The 13,426-nt window shown below is 44.2% G+C and overlaps 1 protein-coding gene across 9 annotated transcripts in view; it reads right to left on the bottom strand.

Annotated features, from left to right (window-relative positions):
- Positions 1 to 13,426, bottom strand: part of Dab2 (disabled 2, mitogen-responsive phosphoprotein) — a 140,928-nt gene that overhangs the window by 46,166 nt on the left and 81,336 nt on the right. For 4 of the 9 annotated variants that reach the window (NM_023118.5, NM_001037905.3, NM_001310446.1 and 1 more), the window contains exon 1: positions 7,618 to 7,802. The exons of 2 other annotated variants lie outside the window; for them this stretch is intronic. The gene's annotated coding sequence lies outside the window, so the exon portion shown is untranslated. Of the gene's footprint in view, positions 1 to 5,385; positions 5,501 to 7,617; positions 8,163 to 13,426 lie in introns of those variants that run through there. 3 more of the 9 variants (XM_017316424.2, XM_030248312.1, XM_030248313.1) reach the window with 2 other exon arrangements.

Raw genomic sequence — 13,426 nt, 5'->3', positions numbered from 1 at the left:
ACTTTACCATTGTAACCCAAAGCCAAGTGGGCCCTGCATTCTTCCCAACCTACTTAATGCCTCTGTCATACTTGCAGATGCATTTGGCTTATTTCTATAACACTAGAAGATAATATAAAAGCTTACTCTGAATTGTGTGTCATAGAAATCAGAACAGACTTTAGCCTTGAACAAAGCAGCTGAAAGGTAAAGTGTAAAAGTTGGATGTGGTGGTACCATACCTATACCTATGGAGCCCTTGAGAGACTCAAGCAGAAGGACGAGAAGTTTGACTCCAGATTGGGCTACTGAGAGACCCTGTCCCATAGGAAAGTAGGGAGAAAAGGAAGGAATGAAGGGGGGATGAAGGGAGGGAGAAAGAAGTGGATGAGAGGAGGGAGGGAAGGAGGTTACATAGGAAAACAGCTATGCCTGATACAAGAAGGAAAATTGGTTACTTTTCATGTCCCAGATTTTTAGGTGTAGATCAACTCTAGACTTTAAAAATGACCGTATTGTCTTGGCCAGACCAACGTGGAACCATGAAAGGTAGCATTTGTAGGTCTCTACCAGTTAATGGCATATAGTCATACTCTACTGCTTGACCCTCATATTTAATGGATTTAACATATGAAGGAAAATTGGTCTAACTCTCAGCCGCAATGTGTTCAGCATCAGAATTTAGCTTATCTAAAACTCAGCAAGAAGGAGAATAAGAATGTTTCCCACACATCAGCCCAGCTGTTGCACTGGGAATGACAGTTTGAAAGGAGCATCTGTCTGTGTCAGCAGACACCCTCAGGAACTTTCCATTCCCTTTAGCTGTAACTTTGAGTCAGCTCATTTTACCGAGAGGAAGAAGGAAATTCAGGTGTTACACCTCTTGTGTTACGGCGAAGCTGGACTGTGGACATGGGCATTTGTAGGAGCTTTGAACCACTAACCTCATTCATCTCAGAAGCAGAGTTCTCTAATCGACTTCTGGATGACACCATACATACTTTAGTCTCAAGTGGGATCTCTACCCACATTAATTCTTCTTCTTCTTCTTCTTTTTTAAAAAAGATTTATTTTATTTATGAGCACACTATACCTGTCTTTAGACACACCAGAAGAGGGTGTCAGATTCCATTACAGATGGTTGTGAGCCATGATGTGGTTGCTGGGATTTGAACTCAGGACCTCTGGGAGAGCAGTCAGCGCTCTTAACTGCTGATCCATCTCTCCAGCCCCCACACCAATCATTCTTAGGACTGTTTTGCAAGGTGAATGTGATAGCTAAAAGTTAGGGACACTGAGCCACCTCCTTTTAAAACTGGCAATCAAATCCCGTGTCTCATGTGTGCTCGGTAGAACCTCTACCAATGAGTCACTTGCCTGGCTTTTAGTATTGTTTCTGAGAAATGCCAGGAGTTGCTATTCCACGGAAGGTTGGCAGAACTCTAGACGGGCCTCACCTGATGCAGACTTCTTCCTTACTGCTACTCGCTGGGATTGTTGTTTCTCCATGGCCAACCCAGCATCATGGATCACAGAGGTTCTTCATCAACACTCAGAGAAACACTAAAGCCTCCCCTTTAGGGCTGATGTGGAGCAAGCTGATCATGCAGGAGCTAAGTAATGGAGACACCTTTTTCTGAGACAGTAAGTAGCCCAGGCTGGCCTCAAACTCACTGTATAATGCCGATGCTCTTTAACTTTGGGCCTTCCCCGCCTCCACTTCCCCAATGCTGGAATTACTAGTATGAGCTACAATTAGTTCAGCAGTGGGGACTGAACCCAGAGCCTTGTGCATGCTGGGTAAGCACTCCAGCAACTGAGCTAAACCCAAAGTCCAGGAATTTTTTTTTTTTTTTTAATTACAAGTTATAGAAGTTAAATGGGAGAATGGACTGATCCTTCCTGAGACACACAGCTCTCTAAAACTCAAGTGCAGTAGATAGTGTATTTACAGTGGAGGCTCTTGTCTGCGCTCCTGGACACGGCATGAAAAGCAAATGTAAAAGCTATGAGGTAGAAAAAGCCACCTGGTTTAAGGGTAATGATGTAGATTACTGGAGTCCTTTTTAGAAAAAAAAAAAAAAAAGTGTTGGCTGAGACAGTCTCCTAAGTGACATTAATTATACTCTTTAAAGAACTTTGGCCTAGGAGAAAGGATTTAGATGTTCAGCAATGTCATAAAACTAAGGTTTACAATAGTTTTCTTTGGACCAAGAAAGCAATGTTGGGATTCTGGGTAAAACATAAATATGTGCTGTCTCATCTCTTTGCAACCGAAGATGCAGCTAAACATACTTAAATAGCTTTGCTTTACTATTTCCATGATGGCAGGAGATGAAGTACCATGTTAGGCTTTCCACTGCGTGACTGGATCATAAAGCTGGACTATAATATAAGTGTTACTCTTAGATCAAATGAAAGGTATGTAGAATGCGGCTGGGTAAGCCCTTCTGCCAGCTTGGTTCAGTCCATCTGGAGTGGAAAGACCACACTCTGAGAACCTTTCTCAGAAGTGGTCTCTCGGGCTGGAGAGATGGCTCAATGGTTAAGAGCACCAACTGCTCTTCTGAAGGTCCTGAGTTCAAATCCCTGCAACCACATGGTGGCTCATAACATCTGTAGTGAGATCTGATGTGCATTCTTCTGGAGTGTCTGAAGACAGCTACAGTGTATTTACATATAATAAATAAATAAACCTTTAAAAGAAGAAGGAGGAGGAGAAGGAGGAGAAGGAGAAGAAGGAGGAGGAGGAGGAGGAGGAGGAGGAGGAGGAGGAGGAGGAGAAGAAGAAGAAGAAGAAGAAGAAGAAGAAGAAGAAGAAGAAGAAGAAGAAGAAGAAGAGATCTCTCTAGCTGTGAATCACACCCCAAGAGTGCAGTCTTGGGCAGGTGACTTCATTTGTTACAAATCAGCTTACAGGTGGCAGTTTATGTCCTCTGCAGAGAGCAGAGTTTTTCAGCCTAATGTGTTACATCACATCACTGTGGTGAAACGGACTAGCTTTTACTAGCTTTGCTTTCTCCCAAGGCTTATTAAACCTACTTGTCATTCAAGTTTCTTCCAGGTTTAAGAGCATTTTAACTTAATTTTCCTTTTCTGTAGTGTTGGGGGTTGAATCCAGGGTTTTCTACACATAGGCACCCACTCCACAGTTGCAACAACTCTTAGCTCTTACAGGATTAGAGACCCAACATTCTAGTATCCTTACTTCCTGTTTTTCCCTCACCCTTTACTCAGATATTTCTTGAAAAATCTGAGATGTTCTTCATACTTTCTGTTTCCTGGTAACTTCCCGAGAACTAAACCGTAAATTGGCATGACCCATTACTGAGAATTCCTACCAGCTTAGATCAGCCACAGGTCACTTGCCCCCAGCTAGTTTATGCAGGTTAAAGAGGAGAAAGAAATTGCCAAGCAACTTCTGTACTGAGGTAATAACTGAAATTTTATAAGCTGCCTTGTGTTGTCTAGATGATGTGAGAGCTAGCAAAGATTAGAAAGTCTATATTAGAATTAAAACAAGTTTGAGGGGTGAGGGAAGGGCCATATGAGTAACGAAAGGCTCTACTTCACTTAGTAACTTCCATTTTTAGAGCAGGAAGCAATTTGTTCAGATTCTGCTTGTGCTAGAGAAGGCAAGTTTCCTTCCAGGGTGGTGGAAAGATGCAGGAAGGGGAGTAACCATGGCAACCTGCCCAGCTATGTGGACCAAGATAGTATTGGGGCCCGTGTCCTGGCCTAGTCACTGCTTAGTCAGGGTGGTCCCTCCCTTTCCCACTTCCTTGGCTAGAATGCTGACTTCAGGAGAAGGGTCACTCTTTCTCTGTTGGGAGTCTGAGAGAGTGTGGGGAAGATTTAAATGAGACCAGAGGTCATTCTGACCAAACCAAATAGCAGTCCTCCACACTGAGAACAGAGAGTAACTGTCTGTTCTTGCGTGAACACAAGCAAATACACAGGCTTTTTTAGTATTGAATACTTGAATGATTACCATTTTTCAAATAGGTGGGTGGTATTCCACTCTGATTAAGAAATTCTCCACTTGCTCTCAGGGGCCACAAAGACACTTGATTCAATTGTTCACAGGGCAGAAACAAATAGACAAACAGAATAAAGTATTCTAAGGATATAGATTAACTTACCTTCTCAGCAGCCCTTCGTACTATTGTTCTTCCCCAGATAAGAAAACAGAATTACCGAGAGGTTATTCTGTGTGTCCACGGTCATTTTACTAACAGTTGTGCAGATGCTTTCAACTACTACCCAACTGGGCTGTGTTGGCAGAAGGAGGGACACGGCTAGCACATGAATGCATATAGGAACTGCTAAGCCTTTAAGATATCCAGCACCATTTGTACCCCTAATCAGGAATTTGTTTGGGCTTTGTCTCTAGCAGGAGACCTGGTCATTTGCTTCCCTTCTGATTGCTATGATTAACCCACTAGGATATCTTACCATAATTTAGCTTTCCCTTAAACACACTTATCTGATGTGAATACTTTGTCATCTAAATGAGACTTGGGCCGCCCTCTGCAATTCTGTAACAGTGCTTCAACTTTTATTACAACTCCAAGGAGAAGGAGGAGGAAGCCAAACCAACCCAAAACCCAAAACAGCCGCATCCTGCTACTCAGGTGTTTCAGATTGCCAGTCTGGTTCCCAGCCTAATTCTGCCCAGGGTAGGGAGGTTTAAATGGTGGACCCTTGCAAGCCTTCAGCTGGAGGAACTTAGGTTGTTAGTGAGTTCCCTTCAGCAGCCTCTCCACCCATTCCAGTATCCTAGCTCTGTCCTAGAAGAAAAGGAATGAAACCCCAACAGAGAGAAGAGGCGAAGAAACGCAGGGTACTTCCAAGTTGGCTTCATCAAAGTGGTGATAGGTTTAGTCTGGGGGAGAAATGAAGAAGGGACTTCCTCATGGTCTCACCAGGAGCACAGTTTCCCACAAAACTTCCTGGTGGCTACAAGCCACCCAGCAAGCCCTGTTTTCCTGCTCGTTTAATTTTTAGGTAACAGAACTATGGCTGAGCAGTCCAGACCAGTTGGTCCACAGCTTCCGGAGGCTCTTGCACCATTCACCACGTCAACAACTATCTTCAAAGTGAGCTAAAATCCACCTAACCCTTGGAGGAAGACAAGAAATAAATAGGCCCAAGGACAGGAATTTAGACTTAGTTTAACCTTGGAAATTTTAAGTCTTTAGCAGAAATGCAAACTCTGAACTGGGTGTGGTGGCGCTCGCCTGGGATTCCAGGACTCGATGACTGGGGGGGGGGGGGGTGTTCAATCTCCCACTGAGAAGAGAGATAAGTTTTGGGATTCAGTGTCAAAATGCCAAAAGAAAAAGAGGAAAGGAGAGAGAGAGAGAGAGAGAGAGAGAGAGAGAGAGAGAGAGAGAGAGATCTAACCTCTGGATTTTGTTCTTTCTTCTCAAGTCAGCAAGGCCTAAAAGCATCCTGTGGTTATCTTCCCAGCCTCCTTTACATCCTCAGGTGGAGATCAATAGAATCGGGATCATCAGTTCTATAAATACATGGGTGCTGGAGGGCAAAGACAGAACACATTCCTCCCATTCCTCCACAATCTCTCTCTTCTGCCATAATACAAGTGGCCCAGCTTAGCGAGGTGTGCTCACCTCCGCCTACAGTCCTAGGGCTCCTGAGGCAGAGGCAGGAGGATGATGAGTTTAAGTCTAGACTGGGTTTACAGAGTAAGACCATCCAACCAGGAATTGAGAAGCGCAGCTCCATGGCTTGTCAAGCATGCCCAAGGTCCTGGGTTCCTTCTCCAGAACTCAGGGCAAAGACGGAGCATAGCAGCCTACAGGGAAAAAGTTTCTAGACTCGCGGTTGGACAAAAGGGCTTGAGTTTGCAGTAGAGGAAGAAGGGGTTTGTGATTAGGTTTTTAAACAAGGCTTGGGAAGAACCCAGCGAGTTTTAGGAGACAGTGACTACGAACTAGGGAAGAAGTGGTCTGTGTCTGATGCGAGTGCTGGAAGAGACCACCACACCTCTCTGGTGCTTTCTCAAGGGCTCTTGCTAATCTCGCCTTCTGAGCTGTGTTCCTCTAGCATTGCTTTGTCTAGATAGCTGTTTTCCTCTCCAAAGCCTGAATCCCCAACACTCCTAAATTCTCAAGCCAGTACATTTCTTTCAGTACTGCTGTGCCCTGCCTCAACCAAGGGAGTGGAGAGAGGTAGAGTCCTTGGTGGGTGGGGTAGCTAGCTAAAACAGGGCAGCCTAATCCAGGACAAGATAGCACCATGAAAAGCCATTTGGTAGCAGTGGCTCCCGAGTCCTGGCTAGTCCCTCCTTTCTAAACAACCAGTCACTGCTACTATGTGCAGAACCCAGGCCTCAAGATTGTAAACTAGGTAGGTTAGACATCCCATCAGAAGCGTTCCTGGAGCCTTATCAGCTATCTCCAAGGGATTTTGGCAAATTTTCTGCCATTACTTAGGTTGGAGTTATATCTACCTCCACCCTTCCCCTCCTGCTTTGCCTGATTAGGGCCAGAAATTTTTTCATCTTTATAGAGCAACAGCAACATTTACTATTCATGAAGTTGCCCCTCCATAATTTTTAAAGCTTTCCATGTGCCTGGAAGCTTGCTCGTTTTTGCTCTTCTCGGTTTACAGGGTGGCTCCCTTTCTTCCAAACACAGGCGAAGAAAGAGGAAAGGGTGGGAGGGGGTGCCTCGGGTGGAGATAACATCCATATTTTTTAACTGTTTTTAATCCAGTTAAATTTCCCTTCGGATTCACACAGCTCCCATCTGAAACCGACTACAGAGCTGAATTCCAGACTCAGGATTAAGTGGAGGAGAGCAGGCAGGAAGAAATAACAGCCAGCTCTATGCCGCAAAGAGAACCGCTACGTTGGCAGGGTCTCCAAGGTTTTAAACACAGTTTAGTCCCTCTTCTTGAATTCTTAATCCTTCCAAATAATTTACAACAGTCAAGAAAAACAGCATTCAAACGCTTCACGATTTAAAACAAGTTTGTTACGTGGCTTGGGCAGATACTTTTCTTAGGAATGCTGGTATAAGACAAAGTTCACATTTTTAATGCCCTGTGCTGTCAGTCAGCAGAAAATAGCTCCTCGGAGGCACAGACCATGTCCCCAGCCTTTGTCGCACAGTAAAACTGAACATCATTCAGGAGTTTATTAGGTGGTCAGCAGCCACACCGCGCATTCCCTGGGATGTCCCCTAAGCCCTAAAAACTAGGGCTCGTGTACAACACACACACACACACACACACACACACACACACACACACACACACACACAGGGACTCGTTAAATGTCACAGGATGGGCGCCTTGAGTCCGACCCCAAAGGTAAAATGCATTCCTTGGAAGCATTCCACAGATGTCAGGCCACAAAACCCGCTGCTCTCCCCGGAGTACACTGTCTCATTTGTAAGATTTCCCCAGCGCCCAAGGTCTGCAGCCAAGGCAGGGATGGGAAGAGAGGAGCCAGCAAAGGAGAGAAGTAGGTCGCAAAAAAAGAAAAAAAAGAAAAAAAAAGAAAAAAAAGGAAAAAAAGAGAAAGAAAGAAAGAAAGAAAGAAAGAAAGAAAGAAAGAAAGAAAGAAAGAAAGAAGGGACCGAAGGGAAGGGGGATGGCAGAGTTACTCACGGACTAGCTAGTGCTTCTGTGGAGCCAGCATGACTTCCCCGCGCCCGAAGCCTCAAGGCTGCAGCGCCGAGGACGCGGAGAACGCCACTTAAATAGCCGCGCGGCCACTCCCGGTAGAGATATGGTTCTAATCAGATGCTGGCTCTGAGGACTCTCCAGGAATGTGGCGGCGGGATGTTTTTGCTGCCTGGACTTGGTAACTCCCCCTCAACGTGTCTGCCGAGTCTTCCAAACTTAACTGTTTATTAACTCGAACTAAAGCCACGGAGATCCGGCGCCTCCTGCGCCTCCTGCGCCCCGTGCGCCCGGCCAGCTGGGGGCGATCGCAGAGACCCGGAAAAAGGAGCGTGCACACAACCCGGGCCAGGAGCCCCACACTGCCTTGGGCCAGAAAGGGTGCACGTAAGGACAGGAAAAGGGAAATTCTGGAGGAAAAGGATGGGATCCTCTGAGCTGCGTTTCGCAGATCCGTTCCCTGGATTGCCACTTCGAGTGGCGTGGCACGCGAACTGCGAACTCATCCTAAACCGCCTGGGGCATTTTGAACAAAGACGCGCCTTTACTCCTGACTTTCCGTTCCCGGGTCCAGTCTGTCCTTTCTAAAGCTGGGCATGTGACTGGATTGTTACCTTTAAAGAAAATCACTATTCTTTAATTGTGAACGTGCTTAAACAGGAGGGAAATCTATGTGTGCCCAAGTAAAAAGATGCCCTGTTATTGAAATTTAATATCACGCTCGAGCATATTCTCGCTATTAAACTGGCCTAAACAAAACAAGTTAGCCTCCATATAAATGATCTACATTTGTGATCATTTCAGTGTATATCCACCCACACGTAGATAACATGACTTTGTCTGCTAGTTTCTACAGCATTTCTTATTCCTTCATGAAAATATTGAGATATGTGAATAAGTATTGGAAGGTGTTTCATCGATGCTCAGCTGTGGATAGCCCGGCAGAGCAGACCTTGGGAATCCTATAGAATCTCACAATTTCTTTTCTGTATATTTTAAAGTCAGGGGACAATTGTTAAATAGTCACAGAAACAGTGGTGCTTTTCAAGTACTTAAGAAATTAAGCTTTGGGAAGATCCTCCTCCCCTTCTCCCTCCTTCCCCTCCCCCTTCTCCCTCCTTCCCCTCCCCCTTCTCCCTCCTTCCCCCTTCTCCCTCCTTCCCCTCCCCCTTCTCCCTCCTTCCCCCCTTTTCCCTCCTTCCCCTCCCCCTTCCTCCTCTTCCACTTTCTTATTTAGTCCTTTTTTTCTTGTTCCTCCTCCTCTTGTCTGTTTTTCCTTCTGCTCCTCCTCTTCTTCCCTCTCCCTCCTGCCCCTCCTCCCCTGTTGTAAGCAGAATGTACTGACTATGAAAATGACAAATTGTGACTTGGATGGAAACGGGTTATTGATTTTATTGAGTAAGCAACACAATGGATTTGCATTTTACCACTGAGAATCCAGGGTTCAAATTGGGCTTATGGTGCACCAAGGATGTATTTTGTGGTCCATGCCTAGCCCCAGCTGCAAAATCACTGTAATTTGAGGTAGCTCAATGAGAGTGGCAGTTTCTGCTTGCAAGTAGGTCAGGCTTGGAGCAGCCCTCATGCAGGGAGAGTAAGAGACACAGAGCAACACAGCTGGTCCAGGTGCTGCCCCTACCTGACCTCTGGATTCCCTTCACACTTGGGTGTGCAGAGTAGAGGTGTGTGTGTGTGTGTGTGTGTGTGTGTGTGTGCTTCCAATATTCCTCTGAGGTAATTTTCTATGGTTGAAAAAAAAAGGATTTTCAGTGAATGATGGAAGGTCTACTTTTCAGTTCTATGAAGGCACAAGACATAGGTGCGAACTTTAATTCTGCTAGCTCTGAGAACATCACACTTTGATTCTCAAATCTAGTAGTCTAGAGAAATGGTGTCATTTCAAAAAGTTCAAAAATTAGGGGAAAAAAAGGTAGTTCATTCACACAAACAGGGGCTCTGATAATATAAAAGAAACAAGTCTACAGACAGACATGAATCATTTCTCAATGTGGAAGTGGCCACTTAGGCCTTTGTCTTTATCTATATAGTTGAAAGATTATTATCAAAATGTGTTAACTTGCTCCCACTAGATGGAATGGATTTGCCTTAGAAACCAGAGAAAGAAAACGATTTCATCTGCTGTGAACTGCAGTTGTGAAGCAGTGATGTGGACCCAAAGAGCTCATTTGTGAGCAGCAGGCTCATAGTGGCTGCTTAAAGCGAACACCCTTGTGTTAGACAGAAATCTAAAGAGCCCACAGTAGAGAGTTCTGGTTTTGCAGTGTATTTTTATACCTCTAGGGTGCTGATATTGGTCTTGGCAGTAGTTCAATGTCCTGCTCACATTATGGGGGGGGGGGGGGATGAAAATAAATTTAACTCTTTTTATCCCAGGAGGTCCTGTTTCTTACCATTCCTACCACATCTAAGTTGATAACTTTTCAGTAAGTCTAAAATGAACATCTCCACATAAGAAACACACACACACCAAAGTCCACCCCGGTGTTCATCACCACTAAAATTTGTTTAGAGAATTAAAGTAGGAAAAAAATTAAATGCAGTGCTTTATAAACCAAGGTCCCCACATAAGGACAGTCGTTTGCACAAAAACCTGCCCTGTGGTAGGGTGGGGTGGAGTCTGGACTGTGTTCCCAGCCGAGAAAGGGGTAGTTAATCCCGTGACAGCTTGCTGAAGAATGCATGGTTTATTATTAAAGTAATCTCTTAAGGTTTTCCTGGAATGTACTCTCACAGCAGCTCTGCCTATGCAGGCTATCCTATGTATGTCTGTTCTTCCATGATGAAAACTGTCGATTCTTAGCTCAAACGTCTGGCCCTTTCTCTCCTACCCCTCACCCCTGCCTATTCCTCAGCTGCTCAGTGTTCCTCACACTGCCTGTTTGAATTGTGCTTATTTCCCGTGAACGATAGATCGTATCGGCCTCAAGGAAACTGTCCACTTCTCTGCTTATTGGACACATAGAGCTATTCAAACCAAACAAAGCAAGCATGGCAAGATGGGATCTGTCTCTAGTCCTAACTATTCTGGAGGCTGGGGCAGGAGGATGAGTAAGTTCAAGAGGGGAAAAAAAATATCAAAGAAGAGTTGACTGAGATTTATCGGGTAAGGTCCTTCTTTCTGCGTTTTCAATTTTTTAAATAAATAAATAAATAAATAAATAGGCTGTCAAGTGAGAAAGGAAAAGGAAAGAAAAGAAAATCCCCAAAAGGAAACAAACAAACAAAAAGACTGTTGTTTCTACAAAAAGTTCCTTGCCCTCCACTAATCCTATATATTTAACACTGAAGAAAAACAGATGCCATCAGAATCAACTGCTGACAGGGATAACCAAATATTGGGAGTTGGTCTTTATTTTTGTTATCCATTCATCCCATCCAACTCTGCTTTTTTCCTCCCTCCCTCCGCATTCTCTCTCCCTTCTTCTCTCTCCCTCCTCTCTCTCTCTCTCTCTCTCTCTCTCTCTCTCTCTCTCTGTTTCTGTCTCTGACTCTCTCTCTCTCTCTCTCTCTCTGAGAATATTTTTGGAACCTTGGAAGACAGGTTTTTTTTTGTCTTTCGGTTTTCTGACATTTGTTTTCTTGCTACATTCCTTACGATGCCACAGGATTCAATCTATTTGCATGTGGCCTGTAGTAATAGTGAAACTCTGATGATGCCACTAGAATACTTGGGGAAACTGGAACACCTTGAAACAGACATTTAGCATTCAATATTGGGCCAGCAAGATGGTGCTGTTTGCAAAGCCTGGCAAAGTGCAGCAAAGTCCTTGCAAAGTCCCAGCTGCAGGACACACATGACAGGAAAGAACTGACTCCTAAAAGTTGTGCTTTTGGTTCCACACACATGAGCAAGTATGCATGCGTGTGCATACACAAAAACTATAATAAATACAAATAAATAAAATTCAATATCATATATTTATATAGCTAATCACACTTCACTACACTTTGTACATAATGACAAGTAATAAAGGAAGAGAGTATTTTAATATGATTTATCACTCAAATAAATATTGTTTTATTTAGCAACCAAGCCAATGTGAGTTATCAAAAATTAAAATATACTTAGCATTGCAAATAAAATGATAAAAGGCACACAGCCCTGCAAGAACGTTGATAGCAACCACGTAGCCCGTTTTCTACCTTATGAAGAAGAATCTGAAAAATTCCTAAACAGAACAGCAATGGCTTGTGCTGTAAGATCAAGAATCGACAAATGGGACCTCATAAAATTGCAAAGCTTCTGTAGGGCAAAAGATACTGTCAATAAGACAAAAAGGCCACCGACAGATCGGGAAAGGATTTTTACCAATCCTAACTCTGATAGGGGACTAATATCCAATATATACAAAGAGCTCAAGAAGCTGAACTCCAGAAATTCAAATAACCCCATTTAAAAATGGAGTACAGAGCTAATCAAAGAATTCTCAATTGAAGAATACCAAAGGGCTAAGAAGCACTTGAAAAAATGTTCAACATCCTTAATCATCAGGGAAATGCAAATCAAAACAACCCTGAGATTCCACCTCACACCAATCAGAATGGCTAGGATCAAAAAATCAGGTGACAGCAGATGTTGGCCAGGATGTGAGAAAGAGAAACACTCCTCCATTGCTGGTGGGATTATAAGCTGGTCCAACCACTCTGGAAATCAGTCTGGCGGTTCCTCAGAAAACTGGACATATTACTACCAGTAGATCCAGCAATACCTCTCCTGGGCATATACCCAGAAGATGTTCCAACTGGTAAGAAGGACACATGCTCCACTATGTTCATAGCAGCCCTATTTATAATAGCCAGAAGCTGGAAAGAACCCAGGTGTCCCTCAATAAAGGAATGGATACAGAAAATGTGGTACATTTACACAATGGAGTACTACTCAGCTATTAAAAACAATGAATTTATGAAATTCTTGGGCAAATGGATGTATCTGGAGGATATCATCCTGAGTGAGGTAACCCAATCACAAAAGAAGTCCCTTGATATGCACTCACTGATAAGTGGATATTAGCCCAGAAACCTAGAATACCCAAGATACAACTTCCAAAACACAAGAAAATCAAGAAGGAAGACCAACGCATGGATACTTCATTCCTCCCTAGAATAGGGAATAAAATAAGAAGTTGCAGAGACAAAGTTTGGAGCTGAGATGAAATGATGGACCATCCAGAGACTGCCCCACCCGGGGTCCATCCCATAATCAGCCACCAAAAGGAGACACTATTGCATACACCAGCAAGATTTTGCTGAAAGGACCCTGATATAGCTGTCTCCGGTGAGGCTTTGCCAGTGCCTGGCAAATACAGAAGTGGATGCTCACAGTCATCTATAGGATGGAACACGGGGCCCCCAATGTAGGAACTAGAGAAAGTACCCAAGGAGCTGAAGGGGTCTGCAACCCTATAGGTGGAACAATATGAACTAACAAGTACCCCCAGAGCTCATGTCTCTAGCTGCATATGTATCAGAAGATGGCCTAATCAGCCATCAATGGAAAGAGAGGCCCCTTGGTCTAGCAAACTTTATATGACCCAGTACAGGGGAATACCAGGGCCAAGAAGTGGGAGTGAGTGGGTAGGAGAGCAGGACGGGGGGAGGGGGGGACAATATGCAATAGTGTCTCCTTTTGGTGGCTGATTATGGGATGGACCCCGGGTGGGGCAGTCTCTGGAGGGTATAGGGGACTTTCGGGATAGCATTTGAAATGTAAATGAAGAAAATATCTAATTAAAAAAAAAAAAGAATCTGTGAACCAGACAGAAAGCAAGCACCA

This window comes from Mus musculus, chromosome 15, assembly GCF_000001635.26.
Source record: "Mus musculus strain C57BL/6J chromosome 15, GRCm38.p6 C57BL/6J".
Lineage (NCBI taxonomy): Eukaryota > Metazoa > Chordata > Mammalia > Rodentia > Muridae > Mus > Mus musculus.
This window is presented reverse-complemented; position numbering and strand designations above follow the sequence as displayed.